Source organism: Taeniopygia guttata, chromosome 6 (genome assembly GCF_048771995.1).
Source record: "Taeniopygia guttata chromosome 6, bTaeGut7.mat, whole genome shotgun sequence".
NCBI lineage: Eukaryota > Metazoa > Chordata > Aves > Passeriformes > Estrildidae > Taeniopygia > Taeniopygia guttata.
The window spans coordinates 28,929,035-28,940,544 of NC_133031.1; positions in this window are offsets into that span (position 1 = coordinate 28,929,035).

An 11,510-nucleotide genomic window follows, 5' to 3' on the forward strand; every position below is an offset into this window, starting at 1 on the left:
AGTAGTAATGGAAGTGAAAATACTTTTCGAGGTCTTTCAGGAGGCAGAGGGAGAGCACAGAGATCTGCCAGCACTTTTTTAGCTGCCCCTTCTTACCCCAGGTTGCTGCTGCAGCAGGGGTAGGTGATGCACATGCTGAAAACTGTCCAAGTAAAGGATGAAGTTCACAGAAATGAATGGAAAAGACCACTACAACTGTGTTGTCTTGCACAAATTTTTTTTTTCCTCTGAGCTTCGTCCTTCTGCTATCAATGGAAGCATTCCAGATAATGTGTTTTTAAAGGGAAAAAGATGCAAACATTTTGCTTTGGTATGCCAAAGATTTGATGGATATGTCTGCAAACCATTATAGGCTGAACTAAATCCTTTTGAAAAGCCAGGTCTCATTGTTCTTTACTGTTCTTTGCATCTAAACACCCTGATAAAACATACATATTTGTGTTTATTAGGCAAGTTCTGCAATCTCTTTGTTCCTTTTTTTCTTTGGCCCTTTGTACTCAGGGTGTTCGTGTTTGATGAAGTGATACTGCCCTGCTGATGTTCCTCCAGCGGCACAATCGGCTTCTGAAGAGTCCAACTGAAATAATTATTTACATCCTTTTGTGTTGCAAAGACAACCTGAATATAATGGAGGGGGTTCCTCCTCCCCAAGGTCTATCTAGGTATAAACACTGAAGTGGTTGAGTGCTTGATGAGAAGAAATACAACTCGAGAAGCATGAACTGTCCCACTCTGCCTCAGCCAGGCATGGATTCTGAAGTTAATAATACTCCCCTTTGTGTGTGATGTGAGTACTCTGCTGGTCACAGATGAATGGAGCTTTCTGCTCCCACCTGCTCTCTTTAGGGTGGGGGTCTGTGTTATTGAAGCTGGAGAGCTCATCCAAGCATTATCCATATTTTCTTCACCATTTCTGTCTGGGAAAAAGAAAGTATAACTGACAATAACGTTTCTAAAGCCTGAGGCTGAAAGCAAGTAATACTCAAGCTCAAGTGAGAAATTAACCTGATTTCTGAAGGGCTGTTTCTGGGCTGCTCCTGCTGCTGCTTTTCTCCTGCATTTCACAAGAAGACATCTTATTTCAGGAGAATTCTCATGTTGATGAGCATCTGCAGAACAGTTTATTTATGTCAGGATGAACTTGTGCCCATCTCCCCATTTATACCCCCATTTATGTTATAAAGAAGTCCTCAGATCAGAAGATCAGCCTTTATCTTTTTTCTCTCTTTCATTACAGAAAGCAAATTGAAAAGAAGGTCAATATAAAGATTAAGAAGTCAGGATCAGTCTGGGATATCTTTTTAAAATCTGTTTACGCCTGCATTACTCTGTACATATGAAGTGGTGTTTAAATTCCAGGTTCCTATTAAGGCTTTTTAGAGAAAACAGTGGAATTTCACAAGCTTTGGAGCTTGTGCACTCCCAAATTGCTGGAAGCTGACAAACTACAGAGATGGAACCTATTCCTGGATTTGTGATGTGGATTTGGGGCTCCTTTTCTATCATCCACCAGCCAAAGCTGATGGTGCTTGGTGGTCTGGTTCAGGTCTGCGTGCTATCCAAGAGTCAGGAGAGTGCACACTCCCCTCTGGAAAGCAGACATCACTTAAAAGAGACTCCTTTGGTTTCTGCTGGAAAAAGCCACACTGTCAAGTAACCACAAACTGTTCAGCTCACTGTGATTTAATTCTTTTGCTAAGAAAAACAGTTTGAACCATCTATATTCCTACATAATGGCCACTGGCCATGCTTAATTTTTAATTTTAGCCATGTGATATTAATTTTCATACCATCCTAGATTTCCTGGTCTGTCACTGACTAAAATGTGACATGCCCAGCGAGCCAACTAAAATGTGACTGTGGCACAGCCAGGCTGGCTGACTCCCAGGATTTCCATGGCTTTGCTCAGGTCTACTCCTTCTACTGCCTTCAACTTGTAGGTTTCTCTTCATATTATTTATTGCTGCTGAGGGTTGGTTAAAAGGCAATTTCTGCTTAGGTCTGACTCTCTGAATACACAGTTAAACCTGGGATAAACCTTCTGAGGTAAGTTAGTAAGTTTAAAAACAACACAGAGCTTTTTACATCTCTCTCCTCCCCATGTACTTTACAAGTCAGCTTCACAACTGCAATAAGTTTTTCGACTATATGAAACCCGAGAGTGAAGCCCTCACCACTGGCTGTGCTGATTAACACTTGGCTTGTGAGGAGAAGAGAGCCCTTGCAGACAGAGCCTCTTCTGCAGGAACATTTCCATTGCTGAGCTCCTCCTGCGTGCTCCTACTTCCAATGACACACAGCACATCATCTTTCCAAGCCATTTTGCTTTGTTTTCCTCAAACAAAATGATCTAAGAGTGGCAAGGGTGTGCTTTTGCAGTAGTCTCTGGAAAGGCTTATTGCTGCCATCTGTCTCAGCTCAGCTTAACCTCCACTCATGTTCAGCATTATTGATGCCATTTACTCTGTAGTAAACTACAAAGTCTTTTCACCCAGTATCCCAATCCTAAAAGAAAGTTAGAGGAAAGTGGTTTAATCATGGGCCAAATAAAGTAGTAATATTTTGGGGATGGAAACATTTTGTTTCATTCCCCTTTAAGATAATTTTTTGAAGAATTTAGTTTATTCCATTTTCTCTTTTGAGACATTGAGTTTTAAATACAGTTTTATCAAAGTAAGCTTTTTCAAAAGAGTGAGTTTCATTTGGAAAACATCAAAATTAAAAAATGTTTCACTCCTTCCAAGAGGAAACTTTTCATTTAAAAACCTGTCAAAGGAAAATGTGGTTACATTTAGTAAAAAAGTCCTGGTCAGCTTTTTCAGCTATGAGGGAAAAGCTAAATCAAGTTACAGTCCCCCTAAAAGTCATCTGCCCCAGAAATAGGGTGCTGACTGTCTGATACCTCAGCCACCATCCTCTGAAGTTTTAAAACTCTTGTTTTACAGCTCTCCCAGTTGTAAATCAGAAGTAGGGACAGACTGGACAGACTCCACGAGATTTCTTCTCTTTCCCTCCCTCCCCAGCCTTTGTAAGCACTCAAGGCAAGTGCCTGCCCTGCCTCAGCCTCTCTCGGTGCCACCCGGGCTCAGAGGTGCAAATTCAGTGTCTCACACCCCCAGTGGGTTGTGCAGGGAGGAAATTGGGTGGCTGCAGTTGCCGGAGGAGTGATGAGTGAACAGCCAGGGAGGCACAGCTCCGCTGCCCTTGCCCCTGCCTGGGATGGGACCTCCAGCAGCCCAAACCTCGCTCCTCTCCTGGGGGCTGTCTGCCCACCCTAATAGGAGGTGACAGGCCAGTTCTGTGCTCTGCCCTTTTTCCTTCAGCTCCTCTGCTAAAAGCGCATGTTTGATAAAAATCTTCTGTAATACAGCCAGCCAGCCATTAAGAATTAATGTAAATCCAACAAAGCCTCAGAGATGAAAACAACTCTTGACCATAAGGAAAGGGGGTGGCATCCAAACTGCTGCCCTGGCAGCAGAGTCTGGGAAATGGGAGCCTTGTTTCCCAAATCTAGTGACTGCATGGCCACCAAATTCCTTCCTGCTTGAAGTGTCTAAGGCCACCTGCTGCTGCTTCACTGTTGCTGGAGGGGCACGATAAGGGTAAATAAGCATGATGGAAAAATGGGCTCTGAGGACCAGCAGCTCTGATCCTTTTCCTCTATGGAACAATTTTTTCAGTTAAAATTAAAAGCTCAGACTTGTTGTCTTTTTCTTTTCTTTTTAGCTAGCAAGAATCTCAACATGCAGCAGAAAGTTTCTCATCCTGACCCCCAGTGCAATCAGCCCCTTGCCATGGGGGGCTGGGTAGGCAGACACAGCATCATTCCAGTAAATTTCTCATTAAGCAGCTAAATGCTCCAGGTCTGCTTGAAATGCAAATTATGTCTCTGTGATTCGCTGACACTGATGACAGTTTTCTCTCAGCTCAGGTTAGGTCTTCCCACTTGCTCAACTCGTACTGCAAAAACACTCAAAGTGAGCTACAGTCAGCTGAAAGCATCAGAGCTGAATAAAGTCTTGCAAGAAAAAAAAAAAATTAAAATAAAATAAAATAAAATAAAATAAAAAATGAAATAACATAAAATAAAATTTTTAAATAAAATAAAATAAAATTTTAAAATAAAATAAAAAAAAATAAAATAAAATAAAGTAAAGTAAAATTTTTAAATAAAATAAAATAAAATAAAATAAAATAAAATAAAATAAAATAAAATAAAATAAAATAAAATAAAATAAAATAAAATAAAATAAAATAAAATAAAATAAAATAAAATAAAATAAAATAATGGATTTTAGAGGAAGAAGTAGGGTCTACTGAGTACTTGAATTCACCCATGACCCTACCATACTGCAGAGCTCACATTTGTCCACTTCTTTTCCTTTATCTGCCTTGTGTATGTAGATGGTATGAACTCCAAGACAGAGGCGGAGTTTAAAAGCTGAGGGTGTGGTACCTGCACAAGGGGCTTCAGTCTTCACTGGTCCAGCAACACTCGTGGGGTGGGGGTGACTGAAAATTAAATCAGAAAAAGTGAGAGAACAGAGATTGGGCATTTAAGAACGGTGACGTGCTGGAAAGAACATGTGGAGCTGAGTTCTAACTTTGTTACACTGGCTAAAAAAGCCAATATTCAGACAGAAACACAGGAAGACAAAAGGTAGCTAAGGACTGTAGAAATGTTGGGAATGGTGAGTCTGTTGTTCCGTGCTCTTGTCCTTCACAGCACTTAAAAACCTATTCTCCGAGTTGTTTACCCACAAGAAATAAAATATTTTATTTAACGGACTGATCAGATCTTGGACAACATAGAATTGTGTGCGGGATTGGGAAATCGAAGAATGAAATGGAGGGCTGCAAAGAGGACACTGTTTTTTTCCACAACACCTGATTGTCTCAGCGCAGCCTCAGCCCATCCAGGCACTCGCTGTTCACTTTGCTGGAGGGAGGAGAGCAGGACCGTGCCTGTTTCTGTTTGAAGTTGCTAAGTTATGAAACCTCAGGTTCCACAGCAGGCTCAGGGATGAGCAGACTTTGCTTCCACCTCAAAAGAGCCATGCAATGGTCAGAAAGAGCAGCAGCTCCACAGTGGCTTTGCCAGAAAAGGTAAAGGAGAATGAAGAATTTACCCACACCTGGCCAGCATGGACAAACCTGTGCAGTGTTTCTGCCAGCAGATATATTTGTGTAGAGCAGTCTAGATCAAGGCAGCATGGAGACATTAGAATCACAGAATCATGGAATTGTTAAGGTTGGAAAAGACTTCTAAGTTCATCAGTTATTCATCTCCATGTTCACCACTAGCCCACATCCTCCAGTGCCACATCCACACTGCCATGGATGGTGGCTCTACCACTTCTCTGGGCATCCTGTTTCACTGCTTAACAACCTTTTCTGTGAAGAAATTTTTCCTAACATGCGATCTCACCCTCCACTGGCACAACCTGAGGCCACTTCTTTGCTACATGGAGAAGAAAGTGACACTCACCTTCCTACAACCTCCTCCCAGGTAATTGTAGAGAGCAATTAGGAATCCCTTAATAAAAGTGCCTATAAACACTGAGTCACAGAGTAGCCTTTTTGCAGTTCCCATAGTTTTCTATCATATCAATTTTGATTCAAAATTACTTTTTTTCATAATAATCCATGAAAAGGAAAAAAGGCAAGGGCACATTGTGTATTTTAAAACCACTAGGAATGTTGGATAGATATGTTACACTTTTTCTAGAGATTTCTGGAAGAATTAAATAGTTCTTTTTTATCTGTGAATGTAGTTGCCCTTCTAAGAGGAATGCAGGTGCCACCTCCCTAAGAAACAGCCTAAAGATAAACCTAGCTTTATACTCACTGATTTAATAACTTTCAGTCCATTGCCTTTTTAGAGGATTATTACCACCATACTTAGCTTAATTTAAAATATTTTTCAAATTAAAGTCTAATCAAAGTGTCTTTGCATCTAACCAGAATATTCTCTGCAGGAAACTTGCTGTTTCAGTACCTGGAACAATGGAAAACATTTAAACTGGTACCCTTGCTTCACAACTTTGCTCTTAGGTCTGGTGTGCAGAGTCTTCTCAGGAGAGTTGTAGCAATGCTCTGGTAATAAAAAGGGAAAAACCCTGCTGAAACATCTGATGGTTCTGGGAAGAGCTGCATTACATAAGTTGTTTTCTTCAGACCGTTTCAGTGCCTCCATATTTTTGAATGACTAAAGAGATTTATCATGTAAGAAAGTTTCCTGATAAGCTACTCAACAAGTTATCACACTCCTTCAGCATGCTATTAGAAATGGATGGTTCACTTCCACAGTTCACTGGCATTTGCTGCTCCTGCTGAGAGATTTCTGACAGTCTTGCAATAATAAAAGACTCGTGTGGATGTTCAGCTAGTGTAAGATAGGAAAATAGCAACTTTTAGCTGAGACAAGCTTAATAAAGTCACAGTTTTTCAGGTTTCAGAGCAATTGGATATCACATTACAAACTGCAGCTGGAGTCTTATCTAAAATTGGGAATGGGGCACCTTTCTGGCAAGTTCTGCAGTAAACACTCCAGTAACTCATTGCTGCTATTCTGGTCTCTGGTGTGAGTCACTAGGCTCACTGGTCATACCTCTGTACACCAGCAAAGGTGAAGCAGAATACTGAATAACTGAATAACGTGCATGGTTAAATTTAGTAAAAGATTTCATTTCACGCTGTTACTCAGAAAAACTCTACTTTGACAGCAACCTTGGAAGGCACGTCCAGAATTTTGTGTATTCACTTGAATACCTGCAGGTGAAAAACAAGTGGCCACACCTGGCAGCGCTGATTCACCTCTGTGATTCTGTGTTCTCCTTTAATTTAGACATGCAAGGAAGTGCCTCATCTGCATCCAGGCAAAGCAAAGGCTTTAGGACACCCATTGTTTGAGATCTGTGGGAGTTATAGCATGCTAGGTAATGCACCATCACATGAATTGGCACACACTGCCCAGGATTTGAGTGGTCTGGATCAGGTTAGGTGTCAGAGGCAGGCAGAGTAGGGGTCTCTCTGCCTTGGAAGAGCCTCTGCTTCATGATTTTTGGACAACTAGTATCTTCAAATTGAGTAAGAATGTGAAGAAATTTTGACTCATATCATGACCTTTAGAATAAAGAAGAAGATATGTGTGGGATTCTAAAAGGATTTATGAATTAAACCTGTCTTTTAATACCTGTGTTAACCACAAGATAGTTTCCTGGGGAACTGTTACGTCTCCTGCTTCATGTTAAACAGTTGCTGCATTTTTTTCCTTGTTAAGAGAACAGGTATTTCTATATTTCTTACAAGAGAACAAGAGGGTTTCAGTACCCTCCTTAGGTTTATGAATTTCTGTGTGCAATATTTATTGTTGCTAAATATAGATGTGAAAAGCGCCGATCCTTTTCATGGTATTTAAAATACAATGGCTCTTCAGCCTCTTCAGTTTTCATCTTGTTTCAAGTGGGGAAAAATATTCAGTGTGCTGTATGTTTTCTGCCTCTGAAAGATGAATGCATCTACAGTAACATCATAAATGCTTGATTGCCTGAAACTGTATAAATATTGTGCTTCTGCCCAATGCAAAAGTGATTACTTCATTACCCCAAGATATACAGCTGAAATAAACATGATATACAGTGGGGTTGTTCTGATTTTGGCTGGATTCTCAGTCTGTGAGACCCTTTTTGCTCTGGGAAACATAAGATATCTTTTTCTGTTTGCAGAGCCAGTGATAACTTGCTCCACAGAGAACAGAGGGCTTACGTTGAACTTGATTTCAAAACACTGCCTAATCTTGGGGCACTATCTAGAATGGTCTCTGCTTCACATGAGGTTCAAGTTCATGTCCCTTTGATGCTGTAAATGGAGCAAGTTGGGCTGGCTGACGCAGTATTAAATGTTCTGTGTGCTTTTATAAGAACAAATTAACAAATTATCTCAGGGCTAGCATGCTCTGCTTTACATGCTGAAAATTCAGAGGTAATGACTTCAAAAGCTGATTTGTGTTTTCTTTCATGTCCTAAAACAGCATTCACGGCATTGTCAGTCTTGTTCCTTCTGCTGATCTAGAACATCAGATTATCTCAGAAGAGTTTATAGACAAATGGACCAGAAGGCTCAAGTGTGAAACAGGATGAAAACTCTTATTCTGGTATTAATTCCCACCACAGAAATTCATATGGCACTTGAAGCAGAGACTGGACATGTTCCTGGAAAACCTCCTCTAAGGGACTATGTTTGAGCAGGGGAAGTTGGACAATAAGACCTCCAGAGTCCCCTTCCAACCCCAACCATCCTGTAATTCTGTGAAGTCCCCATTTCCTCAAGAATCTAAAATTTGTGTTTATTCTAGTAAGATTAAAAGTAGCAAGACTGCAGTGTCATATATATTTATGTTCTTATTTAGTAAGACATTCTAAAGATATGCATGATTTTTTAAATTATATTTTAAAAAGAGGAGGAAAATGAATAGTATCTCTGTAGCTCTTCACTCCTCCCAGTCATTCATTGGATCAGTTGAAGGCTGCTTTCTGCTTTTTCCAATTATGGTACACTTTTAAATTTCAGTAGGAAAGTTTTTTTAATATTTCAGGATTTGGCTTGTTCTTAGCTGCCTACAGTTTTATTTTTTTCACCATATTTCCACATGCTATCCCTTTCCAGTAAAGGAGAGGGAATGCCAAGCCTTTCTGTGCTCACTGCCAGGGTCGGTGCAACTCTGGCGTGATGGCATCCGCAGTGCCAGCCAAGCTGACAAGGAGCTGTTCACATGGGACTCTCTGTTCCCAGGCTGCCTGCTTTGATACCTGCCTTTCTGCTCCTCCAGGGCTCCCTCCTTCTATCTCCAGATCTCTTTAGGCTCTGGTTCTTCTCATAGATCATCTGCAGCACTGCACATGCTGCTTTCATCCAGGAAACATCCCGCTACACAAACTGAAATTCTTTCTCTGTGCCCATTTATAGTGTTTCTGGAGTGGTTTTATTTTATTTTATTTTTTCGCATCCAAAACATCCCAGTGACAGGCAAAAAGTTGCATATCAAGGAGGTGTTGAATTTTCAGCAGTAAGCCAAACTCTGTGTGAACTTTTCTCCATTCTTCCAATGCTAAGAAGCTAAAGGTTTCCCAGTTACCACAAGAAAAGATTTGTCACCCTTTGGAGAATTTTCCCATGTGCAGCTGGTTATATATGATGCTGTGGGAGGACTAAATCACAAATTTGCTATAAATTCTCTCTTAAAGACAAGCTGTACTTTTCAGTGGGCTGAAATATTAGAAGCCTTGTTGAACCAATCTAGTTCTTGTATCAATGAATTCATTTCTGCCATTTATAGGAAGTGTGATTTTGTACAGTTTCAAGGTAATATTTAACCCAGGTTGGAAAATTCCTGTGGCTGAAAGCAGTGTCATAGATCAAAACACATAGATGAAAAGATCTAGAAAAGAACCCAGGTTATTGGCATGGCAGAAGTCTCAAAAATAAAGATCCTTTCTTTCCTATCAAAGACAGCTCATGTAGCTGATTTGGGATGGACTGCTTTTGGATTTCATTGCTGCCCCATTAAAAATTTATGTCCCAGAAATATACAATAACATCATGACCAATGCACTGAGTGCTGAATTGTGGGGTCCATTCCCACCCCTATATGGATTCCTTGTGTCATCCAGAGGAGTAACTTCATTCCTCTGCACCTTTAATTTTCCTTGAAGGAGGAAGAGAATCATTCTCTGTCTGAGAGGGGTCAGAGAATAACTAGAGGAGGTGTTCATACAATTAAAACATGAGGACTCCCTAATGACCCCACTCCCAAAAGTGTTCAGAGAGCCTTAAAGAAGCAAGTTCAGCTGCACCTTCAGGAAGTTCATCTGCAGAGAACCCCATTAGGATTTAAAAGCCTGCTTAAATGCCAAAGAAATCTTCAGTCTCTGGCTCCTTCCTGTTCTGGAGTAAAATGCAGTACCAGAAGAATATCGTCTGTAGCCATAAGGTGTGTTGCTTTTTATGTGTCAGGTTTTTATGGAGAGGTTTAAGGAGACCAGAGGGAGCTTCTTGAATTATAATGAACAATCCAGGCAATATAAATTTGGCATTATTTTCTATTATTTTCTACTCCTTAATGCCTAAGCTCTACTGCTGATCTTTCTAGCAGGCAGATGCCAACATAAATTTCTATTCTTTTTTCCTTCTTTAGTTAAGTCTGACATACCAGCAATGTAATAAACTCAGCAGATTCAACATTATTAGTGCTGCCACAGAGTTGGGACCTTGCCCTGGTAGGATTAAAGTGCTGCTGGGATCGACTTCCCTGTCAGCCTACTTGACAAATTAATTTTCTTTTAATTGGTAAAAACTGATTGCCTTTTAAGCCCCTAGGAGTTTACCCTCATTAATATTACCATATGGGGTAAATAAGGGAGTGGTGAAGGAATTAGGACACTTGGTGGGTTTAGAGTAGTTTGGGGCAGCAGCTGTTTTTTGTTTGTTATTTAATTTACTGTATTAAACTCCTACCAAAGATGGATGGAGCAAACAGGAGAAAGAAATAACTCTCAGATGGGAAAAGCACTGAGCAAATACTGCTTTGTCTAGTACAAATCCAAAGAAAACGGAATTCTGGCACCTTGGATGGCAGAAGGTTTACACTGGGGGAGAGGAGGATTTGGCTCCTCTTTCCTAGGGATTTGTGTGTATAAAACAGTACAAGTGCATTTGTAAACTGGAGCCTTAAATCACAAAGCTTAACACCCAGTCAGTCTGACCTGCTCTTTTAGTGACACAAAGTGGCAAGGAAATTACTTCTGGCTCCTGGTGAAGTCTCGTGGAGAGGCACAACCTGAGGTGACACTGACTCAACGTGAAAGCTGATATTTCCTCTGGCATCCTGGGGTTCAGGACTGGTACAGCCTGAGGGGCTGGTGTGGCCCTTACACAGAACCCTTGGCTGGAATTACAGCTTGTGGTGATGGAGCCTCAACTATTAAATGTGTCAGAAGCTCATGTGAAATTCTGTGTTGAATTTCCTTCAAGCCTTCATCTCTCCAGCCAGCAGAAGCCATCCCACATGTCAGCACAACTCAGTCAGTAACAAATCCTTGGGAGGGCAAGCTGTGAAATGTTTCTGTTGAAGTAAAGGATCTCACTGTGCATCTTCATATGATTTTAATAGTGAGTAATGGTAACTAAAAAACACCATGAAGCCAACTACAATTAAAGGAAAGAGAAGGCAGTCTCCATGTTGCAAATGGAAAATGGAAAATGAGTACTTTGGATGTCAGGTAGCCAGGGTGAGAACAAATTTCTCTATTCAACATAAGTGGATGAGCACAAACATATTTTCCACATATGTTTAATCATGCATTCATGGCCTCTTTTTAGGTTTTTTTTGGCATATAGGCATAAGAAAAATAGAATAGAATAGAATAGAATAGAATAGAATAGAATAGAATAGAATAGAAATGTTTCAGTTGGAAGGGACCTAGAACAACGATCCAATCCAATTTCCTGAC